This window comes from Schistocerca piceifrons, chromosome 6 (assembly GCF_021461385.2).
Source record: "Schistocerca piceifrons isolate TAMUIC-IGC-003096 chromosome 6, iqSchPice1.1, whole genome shotgun sequence".
Taxonomy (NCBI): domain Eukaryota; kingdom Metazoa; phylum Arthropoda; class Insecta; order Orthoptera; family Acrididae; genus Schistocerca; species Schistocerca piceifrons.
In genome coordinates this window covers 454631819-454648001 of record NC_060143.1, presented here as the reverse complement: position 1 = coordinate 454648001, position 16183 = coordinate 454631819, and positions in this window count along the sequence as shown.

Here is a 16183-nt window from a genome sequence, read left to right as displayed (position 1 = left end):
ATGGATCAATGTAACAGATGATTGAGAAATGATGGGAGGCTCATTCATATCCCTCGTCTGCCAGTAATCAGCAGCTAGAATAAAATATGGGTGGCATAGAACTGATTGACAGTTATGAATCATGACAGGATTGTACCAGAACCAGAAATTGGCTTTAAAAACTAATTTTCACTTCGTAGATCTGGGAATTGCAAATGGCTGGATTCAGTAGAGGATTGACTGAATTAAGAGTGATGAGCCAAAAAGAGTACCTTGAAAAGTCTTGATTTCAAACTAAGAATCGCAGGGCATTTGTTAAGAGGCCAAGTGAAACTATTTCTGAAGAAGAACATAAGCATTAGACTCCTAAAGGGCTCAGACTATTCCCTTCACAATATCATGAGATGCAAGAACACTGGCTGCGCGAAAAAAACCAAAATAAAGAGTCAAGGCTATTAAGATTTCCTTTGTCCAACATCGCAGAACAACTGTTCCTCTGAGTACCATCAAAAATAAAATTATCGTAATTTATTTCTTTTTTTAAATTTATAATTAGTGTATGATTCAAGTGCTATCTGTCAGATAAGACAGTGTTTCGTTGTGTAAACTACCAATAAAATATTTTTTCATTTTACATTTTCACTTTCTTTCTAATGCTTACTCATATGTCACCAACGCGCAATGTCCATTATAATGGACACTCCTGAAAATCACGATTTTGTTTTAAAAAGTCTAAAATTTTCATGAGTTCCCTTCCACTACATTCTGCTTAATAGCTGCAAAAATCTATTTCAAATAAACTGATGACAACTGCTGTCAAGTCTCAAGGAGGTTATTGTTCATGGCTATGCCCAGATGTGGTTCATGCGCGATAGCCCACCAGTGCATTTTCACTGCAGTGTGCTATAGAACTGACATAGACATTTGAGGAAAACTGGAGAAGTTCCGCATGTTACCCTTCTCATTCTCCAGGCCTCGGACCCTAGACATTTGGGTGTGGAGTAATCTGAACTTGTCTTCACCGCGTCATTCAACGATCTGCAGACAGTACACAATCGCGCATAAGAACAGCTGGATCAGCTTGAAAGACTGTCCTTACGCCGGAGGTCAGAGGGATACGAGGAGACGCTATATTGGCTTTCCCGAGCAGACTCTTGGCTAAACGACGAGACGTCGTTATGATTACGGGAAGCGAGAAGTGGGACCTAAGAACTACACATACATTGTTCATGCATACAAATTTCCAGATTCCTGTTGTTGAAATAAATAGAATGCATTTGCTTATTAGCTACTCTCTTGTCTGGCCGTTTCATAGTACTATGAACATCTGAGGTCATCAGTCCCCTAGACTTAGAAATACTTAAATCTAACTAACCTAAGGACGTCACACACATTTATGCCCGAGGCAGGATTCGAACCTGCGGTCGTACCAGCCGCGCGGTTCCGGACTGAAGCGCCTAGAACCGCTCGGACACAGCGGCCGGCTATGAACAAAAGTAAAAATCATTGCGCTACTGCTGAACGCAAAAATGCTTCACATACTGTACATGTCGTCTACCATCGGTCTCCGAAAGGCAAAGAACTACAACGCAAATTGGTGTCACACTCTGAAAGAGTTTACCCTGTTAATGTGACTAATAGCAGGATACGTTCTTATGACTTCCTCCCAGAATATTATGAATGGGACTTTAAAAAAATGAGCATCTGTGGTTGCCTATGAAAAGGAAGTTGAAGGGTGGCGTTCCAAGCTGGCATGGGAATGTATTCGTAGTTGACGCAAGCCCCAGCAAGGACAACGTACAGGTAAACTACGAGGGTTGCCCAGAAAGTAATGCATCGCACTTTTCTTCTTCAACAGTTCTTTGTTGAACATAATGAGAAATACACACACGAAAGAATGGTATTTTATCTACACACCCTATTTTTCCACATAATCTCCATCCCGTTCCATGACCTTCCTCCAGTGCGAAACATGGGCGTATATGCCCTGTCGGTACCAATCCTTGTCCTGGTAGCGGAGCCAGTGCTTCACTGTGTGAACTTCCTTTGCTGCTTGACAGATGCAGCGCCAAATGCCGAGTCATAATTCGTCTGCCCGCTGGAATGCCATCAGCTAGCTGCAACATGTCTGGTGTGACGGCCGTGGATGGTCTCCCCGACCGCTGCAAATCGTGGAGCTCGGCCGAACCACTTTGTGATGACCTCACCCTCTGCGCCCAGCAACTACCCATACTGTCGACAGCAGATGATCCATACACTTTGCAGAAGCGTTTCTGAATATTCTTCACAGTTTCTTTCTCTGCAGTGAGGAATTCAATGATGCATGTTGCTTGTAATGTACATCACCTGTTGTTGTTGTGGTCTTCAGTCCTGAGACTGGTTTGATGCATCTCTCCATGCTACTCCATCCTGTGCAAGTTTCTTCATCTCCCAATACTTACTGCAACCTATATCCTTCTGAACCTGCTTTGTGTATTCATCTCTTGGTCTCCCTCTACGATTTTTACTCTCCACGCCGCCCTCCAATGCTAAATTTGTGATCCCTTGATGCCTCAGAACATGTCCTACCAACCGGTCACTTCTTCTTGTCAAATTGTGCCACAAACTCCTCTTCTCCCCAATTCTATTCAGTACTTCATTATCAGTTATGTGATCTACCCATCTAATCTTCAGCATTCTTCTGTAGCACCACATTTTGAAAGCTTCTATTCTCTTCTTGTCCAAACTATTTATCGTCCATGTTTCACTTCCATACTCTCCATACACTTCTTACAAATACTTTCATAAACGACTTCCTGACACTTAAATCTATACTCGATGTTAACAAATTTCTCTCCTTCAGAAATGCTTTCCTTGCCATTGCTAGTCTACATTTGATATCCTCTCTACTTCGACCATCGTCGGTTATTTTGCTCCCCAAATAGCAAAACGCCTTTACTACTTTAATTGTCTCATTTCCTAATCTAATTCCCTCAGCATCACCCGACTTAATTCGACTACATTCCATTATCCTCGTTTTGCTTTTGTCGATGTTCATCTTATATCCTCCTTTCCAGACACTGTCCATTCCGTTCAACTGCTCTTTCAAGTCCTTTGCTGCCTCTGACAGAGTTACAATGTCATCGGCGAACCTCAAAGTTTTTATTTCTTCTCCATGGATTTTAATACCTACTCCGAATTTTTCTTTTGTTTCCTTTACTGCTTGCTCAATATACAGATTGAATAACATCGGGGAGAGGCTACAACCCTGTCTCACACCCTGCCCAACCACTGCTTCCCTTTCATGCCCCTCGACTCTTATAACTGCCATCTGATTTCTGTACAAATTGTAAATAGCCTCTCGCTCCCTGTATTTTACCCCTGCCGCCTTCAGAATTTGAAAGAGAGTATTCCAATCAACATTGTCAAAAGCATTCTCTAAGTTTACAAATGCTAGAAACGTAGGTTTGCCTTTCCTTAATCTATTTTCTAAGATACGTCGTAGGGTCAGTATTGCCTCACGTGCTCCAACATTTCTACGGAACCCAAACTGATCTTCCCCGATGTCAGCTTCTACCAGTTTTTCCATTCGTCTGTAAAGAAGTCGCGTTAGTATTTTGCAGCTGTAACTTATTAAACTGATAGTTCGGTAATTATCACATCTGTCAACAGCTGCTTTCTTTGGGATTGGAATTATTATATTCTTCTTGAAGTGTGAGGGTATTTCGCCTGTCTCATACATCTTGCTCACCAGATGGTAGAGTTTTCTCAGGACTGGCTCTCCCAAGGCCGTCAAAAGTTCTAATGGAATGTTGTCTACTCCCGGGGCCTTGTTTCGAATCAGGTCTTTCAGTGCTCTGTCAAACTCTTCACGCAGTATCATATGTCCCGTTTCATCTTCATCTACATCCTCTTCCATTTCTATAATATTGCCCTAAAGTACATCGCCCCTGTATAGACCCTCTATATACTCCTTCCACCTTATAACGACCTTTTCTTCAGTAATCCCCGCCCGGAGATCCGAATGGGGGACTACTTTACCTCCGGAATATTTAACCCAAGAGGACGCCATCATCATTTAGCCATACAGTAAAGCTGCATGCCCTCGGGAAAAAGTACGGCTGTAGTTTCTCCTTGCTCTTAGCCGTTCGCAGTATCAGCACAGCAAAGCTATTTTGGTTAGTGTTACAAGGCCAGATCAGTAAATCATCCAGACTGTTGCCCCTGCAACTACTGAGAAGGCTGCTGCCCCTCTTCAGGAACCACACGTTTGTCTGGCCTCTCAACAGATACACCTCCGTTGTGGTTGCACCTACGGTACGGCCATGTGTATCGCTGAGGCACGCAAGCCTCCCCACCAACGGCAAGGTCCATGGTTCGTGGGGGTGGAGGGGGCGGGGAGTACATCACCTACAGACGCTATTTTGAAACTGTCCTGCAGCTACGATATCAGTAGGAAGTGACGCAAACTTTGTGCCCTCACTCAGGAGATTTCAAATAATACATACTTAACGTTTTGCGTTCGTAGCATTGTTTCCGGCTGAGAAAAAAATGCTGTGCATTTCTTTCTCGGCAACCCTGCAACCCTCGTAACTGCCAGACATTCATTCGCTTTAGAAACAGTTTTCTGTGTATTATCGGTTTTGGAATTATGCACGCATTGTTTTCTAATTGCGATTACAAGTGGTTAATTTCCACAACTACAACAATAATAACGCTGTTCTAAAATTGATTTAATTTATTAATAGGTAACATCAGCAAGAGATCGCTGAGGTGAGAAGACAAGAGTTCTGAAGACAGCGCTGTCTTATTTTAGAAGATTTATCTCCGAAGAAAATTAGATTTTGTCACTCAGTCAGCACACAGGTAGTTCTTGAGCTAGACGTTATCGCTAAAGATGATATAGACAGATTAAAACCTGAAATACAACTGCTGAGAAAAGAAAACTGCGCTTTGATAAAAAGGAACAAGGTCCCGAAGTCCAAGGGTTCGAAGTATGTTGAGGAACAAAACAGATACACTTCTTCTGCAGTGAAACAAAAAAGCCAGAGACATTGTAAATAGCATTTTGTCTTTGTGTTATATATCATGCCAGATTCTACCTTTACTTAGTAATAACAAAAAAATCTGTTCAAATTACTCTGAGCACTATGCGACTTAACATCTGAGGTCATCAGTCCTCTAGAACTTAGCACTACTTAAACCTAACTAACCTAAGGACATCACACACATCTATTCCCGAGGCAGGATTCGAATCAGCGACCGTAGCAGTCACGTGATTCCAGACTGAAATGCCTAGAACCGCTCGGCCACAGCGGCCGACAGTAATAACTAGAGAGTGATGTTGGTTCAATCTCAGATAATACAACGCATCTGAACACAAAAATTAAACATAAAATATTTTTTAAAAAGTTGTCCCAAGGAAAAGCCTGCGGTGGGTTGCGTCGATATCTTTCTGAGCTAAAGTGAGTATTTATGAACGTAATAAACGTTCAAGCTATTAATACTACGTATTTGAAGGCTGCCATTATTAACATACACGATTTTGTTTCTTTATTATAGATGTAAGAGATGCCCAATAATGTGCGTCTGCACTTAACAAGATACAGTCCACGAGGCTGGTATTAAACTCTCACTCTAGAACAGTATTCCCGATGAAGCCATTAGCGCTTGCCAGAAACAGCGCGTCCTTTCGGAATGGCCTATCTCATTATTTCTAATTGCCTAGGAGGGTAGCATGGACTTAGATGGAAGGGTTTGAGATCATCTTATAAACAAGTGTTATGAAGAATGCACGTCACGTTAAGCCCCTCCTAGGAATCCTAGAAAATGTGTGTTTTCAGACCGATGTTTGTTTAATGCTGCATAGGGCAAACCTTTCTTCTTAAAAGAGAGCACTAAAATGTAATTTGTTAGATTATCTGTCATACCCATACGCATAAAAACGTTTAACTAGTTATTATATATCTTTATGCTCAGAAAAATATCGACCACAATGCATTGTTTGGAAGTGCTACTCTTTTGGTCAATAATATAACCACTTTCTGAATATGAGGTCGTTTATGAAAATAACAGTAGGCAGAAGAAACCAAAGATTAATTTATCGTTATCATTCGTTATTTTATATACATTAACAAAAGTACACACAAAAATATATGCAAAATATACACACACTTAATCGTAAATCGTGAACCAAATTAGCTCTGTTGCTTAGTCCTGCTGGCGAAGGGACAAAGCTAAACTGCAAGTAGTGCGTGCTGGCTTACTGCCTTTACATTTTCTTCGTGAGTTGCAAAATGCACACCTCCTTGATGTACCTGCTGTAGGCATACGTTCAGTCACATTACTGAACTGCATCCCATGGACTCCCGTAGCTCTTTTCTGAAATTTTTACATACTAATTACTATTTTAGGGCTGGGTATTGGTCCCATTTTCCGTTTTGAGCAGAAATTTTCAGTTAGCTTACTGGCCGGAACATTTCTAAATTTGAATTCTGACAGTGGTTTAATATCCCCAGCAAGAAAGGTAGTCTTTTTATCTCTATATGTAAAAGGCAGTATCCTGACTGACTGGCTGACTCACCGTCGCCCAGCCCAAACCGCTAAGGATAAACACTTGAAATTTGGAGAAGGTGTGAATCTTACACTGTCATTTACGAAGGGATTTTTCGAAATTCGAACCCTAAGGAGGTGAAATGGGGAATGAGATTTTTATGATAATGCTTTATTGTATTGTGAAAGCATTTTTAAAGATAAATCTATGAAAATTTAAATTTGGCTTCTCAGTTAGAAAGAAAAAGAAATACGTGTTTCATTGCTTCTGGAAATTCAACACCTCGGGAGTGAAACCACGGCCATGAAAGTTTTTATTGGTGTATTTCACTGTGCAAGTATTTCATTGTGCAAGCATTTTGAAGCTAAATCTATGAAAATTTGTATTTTGATGCTGTGTTAGAAATAAAACATATGAAGGGTGACTGTTTTTGGAAACTCAACCCCCACAGGTGTGAAATAGGCGATGAAACCTTTTACAAAAATATTTTGCTGCCAAAGCATTTTTAAAGCTAAATCTCTAAAACTGATGTTTGGATTCTCGGTTAGAGATGAGGAAAAAAAAAGAAAAACGTGTTTCACTGTTTTTTGGAAATTCAACCCCTAAGGGGGTGAAATAGGGTCAGACTGATACACTGATTCATCACCGCCCAGCCCAAACCGCCAAGGGGAGAAACTTGAAGTTTGGAGAGGGTGTGGATCTTATACTGTAGGCAACGTTTAAGCAGGGTTTGTCCAAAATTCCACTCCCAAGGGGACGAAACAGCGGACGAAAGGCTTTTTGAAACTATGTTGCTATTAAGGGAATTTTGAAGCTAGAACTATGAAAAGTGGTATTCGGTTTCTCAGCCAAAAAGTAAGAAAAGTACATGCTTCAGCATTTTTGGAAATTCAACCACTAGGAGGGTAAAATAGTGAGTGAAAGTTTTTTTGAAAATAAATCATTACCAAAGAACTACTAAACGATTTTTCAAATGGTTCAAATGGCTCTGAGCACTATGGGACTCAACTTCTGAGGTCAGTAGTCCCCTAGAACTTAGAACTAGTTAAACCTAACTAACCTAAGGACATCACACACATCCATGCCCGAGGCAAGATTCGAACCTTCTCGCGGTTCCAGACTGCAGCGCCTAGAACCGCACGGCCACAAACGGTTTAAAGGTTGCATCTATGGCAATTGGTATTTGGCTTCTCTGTTAGAAATAAAAATAAAATACATGTATTTCATTTCTCGGTTAGATATAAAGAAATAACGATTAAGGGATGAAAGTTGCTGTGGAATTATATCCACAAGAACGCAAAAGGCATGATTAACAAACCTTTGGACTCCAGTTTCAAGAATCGCTTTTTGGTCAGAAGTACATTCTGAAAAGATCATGCTCTTGTGGCCTTAATTAGCGTGATAAGCTTGGAAGGTGTAGCAGTTTGTGAATAAAATAAAATTTCGAATAAATGGAAAAGAAAAGATGTCTTAGTAGGTCATGCGGTCTGTGGGAGTGAAGCAACGGGCGCTAGGCTAGTAAGAATATACATTTACTATTGCTGCATCAACGAAGTAGTGGAAAATTCTTATGAGTAAATGTTTGAGTGTTGTATTGACATGGATTCATTCTGAAAGTATTCCCTTAAATTATCAAGTATATACTGGTGTACCACATTAATATAAAATAATTTGTGCGTATGTATTTGTTTGCAACTGAAATATTGTGATAAATTGGCGAGAAATTAAGATTATATACATATTTTTGCCGACACGAGACAAAATCTCATTTCACAGAGATTTTCACTAGATACAGTGAAACTGGAGACAGACTGCAGATTAATTTAACGAACCTTCATTACACTATAGTGGAATAATAAATCGATTTAATTTTGTAAATGTAAAGACTTACCAGCAAAATTATGAAGCAGTCCATGCACTGAAAATTGAGACTGCCCTGCTGCTATTTTACCGACCACAAAATACAACGAATTCTGCCATCTGTACAAAACACTGTAAACTCATTGTGGTTGCTTCTTTGGCGGCAGATTGTTCCCATGTAGCATCAGGTTGCGGAGATTTTCAATCTTACGTGGTGTGTTTAAAATATTGACCACAAACCTATAAAGGTTTAACTTTTTTTCCTTGTTTCGATAAGTATTTAGTTACAGACTCCACTTTGGTGTCCCGAGGGTCTTTGCAAGGCTGAGCAGCTGAAGGGTCGCTTCTGCCAGTCGTGATACGGAGTTTTGGTATGGAGCAGCATGGTTTCACCAAACCGTTGTAAGTTTTCCAGACCTAATAGCAGTAGTAATACAAGTTTTATTTATCCGTGGATCACTTTTGCAAGGATTTTGACGGTGGCATTATTTTAGAAACCATCCCGCCACTTGCCTGAACTAATTTAGGAAAATCACGAAAAACCTAAATCAGGATAGATGGATGAACACTGGAGTCACCACCCTCCTGAATACGAGGTGTCTGCTTAAAAAAGAGCTTTCTCATTCGGTTTTCTCTAGTGTACAGTACTGTTTTACAAAGAAGTTATTTAATAATGTAAAAGACTAGAGCTACACTGTTCATTCCCTTTCCGCTCCCAGAAGTAGCTCGTAATTTGTCTTCACCAGGCAGACTGTACACAGTCCCATTTCTCCTACAAAGAAATAATATGTGACAGTACCGGGAGCTGAAACCAGGTCTTCCGCATGGCGCCCAGATACGCTCAGCTATGGAGACCAACCAATGAGCGCTATCATCTATCACAACTATTAGACACATTTTCGTGCCACCATGTGTAGATATCGCGAAGTATGCTTCTACAATGAAGAGCCAAAGAAACTGGTACACCTGCCTAATAACGCAACACGACGTGGCATAGATTCGATTAAAGTCTGAAAAAGCGCTGGACACCATGAATCCTGCAGGTCCGTCCCTACATCAGTAGGAGTACGTTTAGGTGGAAATCTCTCCTCAACAGCACGTCGCAAGGCATCCCAGATATGCTAAACGATGTTCTTGCCTGGAGAGTTTGGTGGCCAGCGGAAGTGTTTAAACTCAGGAGAGTGTTCCTGGAGCCACTCTGTAGCAATTCTGGACGTGTGGGGAGTCGCATTGTCCTGCTGGAATTGCCCAAGTCCATCGGAATCGGCAATGGCAGGGATTCATGCAGGTGATCAGACAAGATGCATACGTGCGTGTCAGTTGTCAGACTCGTATCTAGACGTATTACGGGTCCCACATCACTCCAACTACGGACGCCCCACACCATTATAGAGCCTCCACCAGCTAGAACAGTCCCCTGCTGACCTGACGGTCCATGGCCTCATGAAGTTGTCTCCATACCCGTGCACGTCAATACGCTCGACACAATTTTAAACGAGACTCGGCCCACCACGCAACATGTTTTCAGTCATCAATAGCCTAATGTCGGTGTTGACCGGCCCAGGGGAGCGTAAAGCTTTCTTTCGTGCAATCAAGGGTACATGAGCGAGCCTTCGGCTCCGAAATCGCGTATCGATGATGTTTCGTTGAATGGTTCTCACGCTGACACTTCTTGATGGCCCAGGATTGAAATCGGCAGTCGCCGTTGGTCCCGTTCTTGTAGGACCTCTTCCCGGGCGCAGCGATGTCGGAGATGATGTTTTACCGGATTCCCGATTGTCACGGTGCACTCGTGAAATGGTCGTACAGGAAAATCTCCACTTCATCGCTACCTGGGAGATGCTGTGTCCCATCGCTCGTGTGCCGATTATAACAACACGTTCAAACTCACTTAAATCTTCATGACCTGCCCTTGAAGCAGCGGTAACTAATCTAACGATTGGACCAGACGCTTGTTTTATATAGGTGTTGCCGACCTGCTTACATATCTCTGTATATGAATATGCATGCCTATACCAGTTGCTTTGGTGCTTCAGTGTATGTTGAAATCTCGACTTTTACGTATTTACCCGTTGAATCCTGGATTCCGTAGAGGACAGTCAAATAAAAATGAGACACATGGGGAAAAAGTAAGTAAACAATCCCACTGCTAGAAGACGGTCGATATATTTAAAAAGTATGCGTTTGCCTACGGAACTATGATTGTACCGCAGCGTGCACATCTTCGTCCGAGGCATACACTATATGTTCAAAAGTATCCAGCTGAAAATGACTTAAAAGTTCGTGGCGCCCTCCATTGGTAATGCTGGAGTTCAGTATCGTGTTGGCCCACCCTTGATGACAGCTTCTAGTCTCGCAGGCATACGTTCAATTAGGTGCTGGAAAATTTCTTGGGGAATAGGAGCCCATTCTTCACGCACTGAGGAGAGGTATCGATGTCGGTCGGTGAGACCTGGCACGAAGTCGACGTTCCAAAAATCGCAACGGTGTTCCATAGGTCTGAGGTCACGACTCTGAGCAGACCAGTCCATTACAGGGATGTTATTGTAGTGTAACCACTCCGCCTCAGGGCGTGCATTTTGAACAGGTGCTCAATCGTATTGAAAGATGCTATCGCCATCCCCGAATTGTTCTTCAACTGTGGGAAGCAAGAAAGTGTTTAAAACATCAATGAAGGCCTGTGCTGTGATAGTGCCACGCAAAACAAGAAGGGGTACGGGCCACCTCCAAGAAAAACACGACCACACCATAACACCACCGCCTCCAAATTTTACTGTTGGCACTACTCACGCTGGCAGATGACGTTCACCTGGCATTCGCCATACCCACACCCTGCCATCTGATCGCCACATTGCGTACCGTGATTCGTCACTCCAAACAACGTTTTTCCACAGTTCAATCGTCCAATGTTTACGCTCCTTACACCAAGCGAGGAGTCCTTCGGTATTTACCGGCGTGATGTGTAGCTTATGAGTAGTCGCTCGATCATGAAATCCAAGTTTTCTCACCTCCTGCCTATCATAGTACTTGCAGTGGATCCTGATGCAGTTTAGAATTCCTGTGTGACGGTCTGCCTGTTACATTTTACGGCCCTCTTCAATTGTCGGCGGTCTCTGTCAGTCAAGAGAAGAGATCGGTCTGTACGCTTTTGTGCTGTACGTGTCCCTTCACGGTTCCACTTCACTATGACATCGGAAACAGTGGACCTAGAGATGTTTAGGAGTGTGGAAATCTTGCGTACAGACATATGACGCAAGTGACACCCTATCACCTGACCACTTTCGATGTCTGTGAGTCCCGCGGAGCGCCCCATTCTGCTATCTGTCTAATGACTACTGAGGTCGCTGATATGGAGTACCTGACAGTAGGTGGGAGCAGAAATCACCTAATATGAAAAACGTTTTTGGAGGTGTCCGGATACTTTTGACCACATAGCGTATCAACGGCCAGAGCGGGCTAGAATTTTCGGTGAGAAGCCCACACACATCTTCTTCACAGTCTCGATGTCTGCCCATGCTATTTCCATATTTTTGGAGACCTGAAGAAAGACATTCGTGACTGTCGCTTTCCTTCAGACGAAATGGTGCACACGTTAGTACAATCATGGTTACACAGGCAACCGCAAATATTTTTCCATGATAGTCTGGACCGTCTTGTCACACAATAGGTTAAGTGTATTTACAGTTATGGCGATTACTTCTGAAATAATAAACAGTTTACTTACTTTTTAGGGTTCCGAGCTTCAACATGTAAAGATGCAACCCTTTTCGGATCACTTTGTTGTCCATCTGTCTGTATATCTTTCCGACCGACTGTTAAGAACCTTTTTCTCAGTAGCAAGTAGACGTATCAAGTTCTAAATTATGTTACATATTACAGTCTACGGCCTATTGGAGATGCGAAAATCTTAAGCTTCTAAGCTACTTCAGTCAAAAGATATGCCCATTTTTGTCACCTATTTTGCTACCCAAAAACTCACTCATCGAAACCTAGAATCAAGAAGCAAGGTTGCACAGTACAATCAAAGGAAAGATCCGAAAATTGTTGATCTGAAATTATATCACACGAAAAACTATTTTTTTCTCCTTTTTTATACATCTCCCTATTCCTCCGTCAATTATGACCGTTTGTTCTCTGGAACTTGGCGTACCAAGTTCATATTTATGTGACGTACTGAAATCTACTATCCCTTGGCCGTGTAAAAAAATTCAGATTGTAAGTGAATGCAGTCAAAAGATTCGGACATTTATGTCACATATTTTGATACTAGCAAAGTCATTCATTCATCAAAACCTATGAGGTACCTCCCGTTGACCTAAAATCATAAAACTCTTCAAGAAGCAAGGCCTCACAATACAAGTAATGTATAGAATCTGAACCTCGATAAATTGTAACTGTGTCACATAACAAATGTCTTTTGCGATTGCAACGAACACTGTGTTCATCATCTGCCAAAATCATAATAGACGATCATTACTGCATGTAAACATAAAATGTAAATTGTAGTCATAGTCATGTTTTAGTAAGTAAATAAAAGTTTTTTATTAAATCTTCTCTCTCAACATACATAAACTGGAAACCCCTGCCCGCTTCTTTTAGCGTTTCCCGGCTAGTCTGAGGAACTACTGTGAAGGCTTTGATTTTGGTCTTGGAATTTCCGGGACTAATATATTGTCACTATCGATATCGGTAACAGGCAAAAATTCTGGATTCCCAGGATGCATGAACTAATATATATATCACTGCCCCCCACCCTATCTCCACGACTCCTACTCGCAATCGGCCAATTTTTTTGACTGCCCCTTACATATGTGACTACCCTTTGACGAATTCATTTTAAACTTCAGTCAAGGGAACTTTTACAGAGTTTCTGATCCTCGCCATAATTTCTTTAGCTTTTATTCATGAGCTTATATTCATGAGCAGTTGAATTAAGGGGCGCTGCTGTATACGTAATAGAGCGCTTGGGTCACCGAACAGTTCGCTTCGTCGCGTAACAGAGAGGTCCTGTAATCTTGTACTGGCCTTCAGCGTCACAATTGAGATCAGGATGGTTAAGTTGCCTGACGTTTGCACATTCGATCGCGGCTTTGACTGTAAATATATGCCGACCGCGTACATCCTTAGCTCTAGGGAGCTGACTGTATTTAAAAAAACAAAAAAAAAACAAAAAAAAACAAAAAACAAAACATAAAAATCACACGACGGAATAAGGCCGAGCCACTGTCATTAAGCGCTATTCGAAGTGGAACAGGCAGTTTTGCCCATTAGGGCTGAATCGAGAACTGGTTTCAACAAGTGAGCGTCTGTATTAGTATTAAGCAGTATCCCCATTCCCCGCTCCGCCCCCCTCCCATACTACCAAGTCTTTAAAGAATCAAACTAACATAAAGCTAGCTTTTCACGCGTCTTAATGTCGTATCTCCGGTACGATGTGCCATACAATAATACAATTTTGCGGATACATTCAGTTGCATCAGTAGGCACTGTCTACAAAATGTGTTGCTAATACTAGAAGAGAAGTATTAAATAGAAACGTTGTGTCTGGTGCTGAAGTTCTAGTGCGAGAACAGCGAAAATAAAGTAAGCGATAAACGTATTCCTTACATCAATGTGTGAAGGCTTGTCAGCCGGGAAGTGTTTGGAAAACATTTGAAGCATCGTGTAAATTTTATTGTAAGTCGAATACGCTATTTCTCAAATACTGGACGATTGCAGCTGTATAAACTGCCTGCCGCTAGTTACATGGCCTTAAGATGAAAACATTTTCTAACTTTAATACGCAAAAGGTAATGGAAACCACTGCATTAGAGACATATAATGTGTATCCACAGGATGTGTGGCCTGTAGCTGATATGTGTCATGATGATTTCGCGACTGGTAGAAGATTGCGGACTATTTCCCTATTCAGATCTCCGTTAGGGAGACAGCCAATGGGGAGGTGACAATAAGAGTAACACTGAATAACCAACGAAAGGGTAACGGTCTACGATTCTGGGCGTGGAATGTTAGAAGTTGGAACATGGTTGGGAAGCTGAACAATCTGAAAAGGGAAATACTAAAGCTCAACTTAGAAATGGTGACGGATCAGTAAAGTGATATGGAAAGAAGACAAGGATTTCAGGTCAGATGAGTATAGGGTAATATTAACAGCAGCAGAAAATGGTATAGCGAGAGTAGAATTCTTTGTAAATAGGAAGGTAGGGCAGAGAGCAAGTTCCTAGGCAAAGTTCAATGACTGGGTTCTTATCAGCATCAACAGCAAACCTTCAGCAACAACAATAGTTCAGGTATACATGCCGACGTCCCTAGATGAAGATGAAGAGATAGAGAAAGTTTATGAAGATATAGACAGCATAATAAAGCACGTAAAGGGAGTTGAAAATCTAACAGTAATGGGCGACTGGAATGCAGTTGCAGGGAAAGGAGCAGAAGAAATAGTTACGGCAGAATATAGGCTTTGGACAAGAAATGACAGACGAGAAAGACTGAGTTCTGTAGTAAATTTCAGATTGTAATAGCGAATATTCTCTTCAAGAACCACAAGAGGAGGAGGTATACTTATAAAGGGCCGGGAGATACGTGAAGATTCCATTTAGATTATATCATGTACAATGTACAAGGAAGGTAACTTCGAAGAAACCATGCGTAACAGAAAAAAATACTTCAGTCGATCACCGAAAGAAGGAAATACAAAAATGTACAGGGAAATTGAGGAATAAAGAAACACAGGTAACTTACGAACGAAATAGGCAGAAGCGCAGGGAATCTAAGACGAAATGGGCGCGGGAATGATGTGACGAAGTCCAAAAAGAAATGATTATCAGTAAGACTGATTCAGTATGCAGAAAAGTCAGGACAAGCTTCGGTGAAATAAAAAGCAAGCGCGGTAGCATTAAAACTGAAACGTAAATTACACTGTTAAATTTATAGGAGAGAGCGTATGGGTAGAAAGAGTACATTGAAGGCCTCTGTGAGGGGGAGAACTTATTTGATGACGTGATGGAAGAAGAAATAGAAGTCTACAGGGAAGGGAGAGGGGATCCAGTATGAGAATCAAATTTAAAAGAGCTTTGGAACTTCTGAACTCATTTGGGAAAGTGGAAACAAAACGACTACTCACGTTGGAGTGTAGAATGTATGAGACTGGCGAAATGCCATCAGACTTTCGGAAAAACATAACCCACATAACTATGACGGCTGCAAGAGCTGTCAAGTGTGAGAATTATCGCACAATCAGCTTAACAGCTCATACGTCCAAGTTGCTGACATGAATAATATACAGAAGAAGAGAAAATTAAATTAAGGATCGGTTAGATGAGTATCAGCTTGGCTTTATGGAAGCTAAACTCAGCAGAGAGGCGGTCCTGACGTTGATAACAGAAGCAAGACTGAAGAAAAGTCAAGACACGTTTATGGGATTTGCCGACCTGGAAAAAGCGTTCGACAATGTAAAATAACGCAAGATATTCCAAATTCTGAAAAAAATAAAGATAAGCTGTAGAGAAAGACGGGTAATGTACAATATTGTAAAGAACTAAGAGGGAACGATAAGAGCGGAAGACCAAAAACGGAGTACTCGGATAAAAATGGGTGTAAACCAGGGATGTAGTCTTTCGTCCCTACTGTTCATTCTATATATCGAAAAAACGATGACGGAAGTATAAGGAAAGGCTCAAAAGTGGGATTAAAGCTCAAGGCGAAAGATATATATGGTAAAAACGCTGATGACAATGCGGTCCTCAGTGAAAGCGAAGAATTACAGGACCTGTCGAACGGTATAAACAGTCAAATGAGAACATAATATGGACC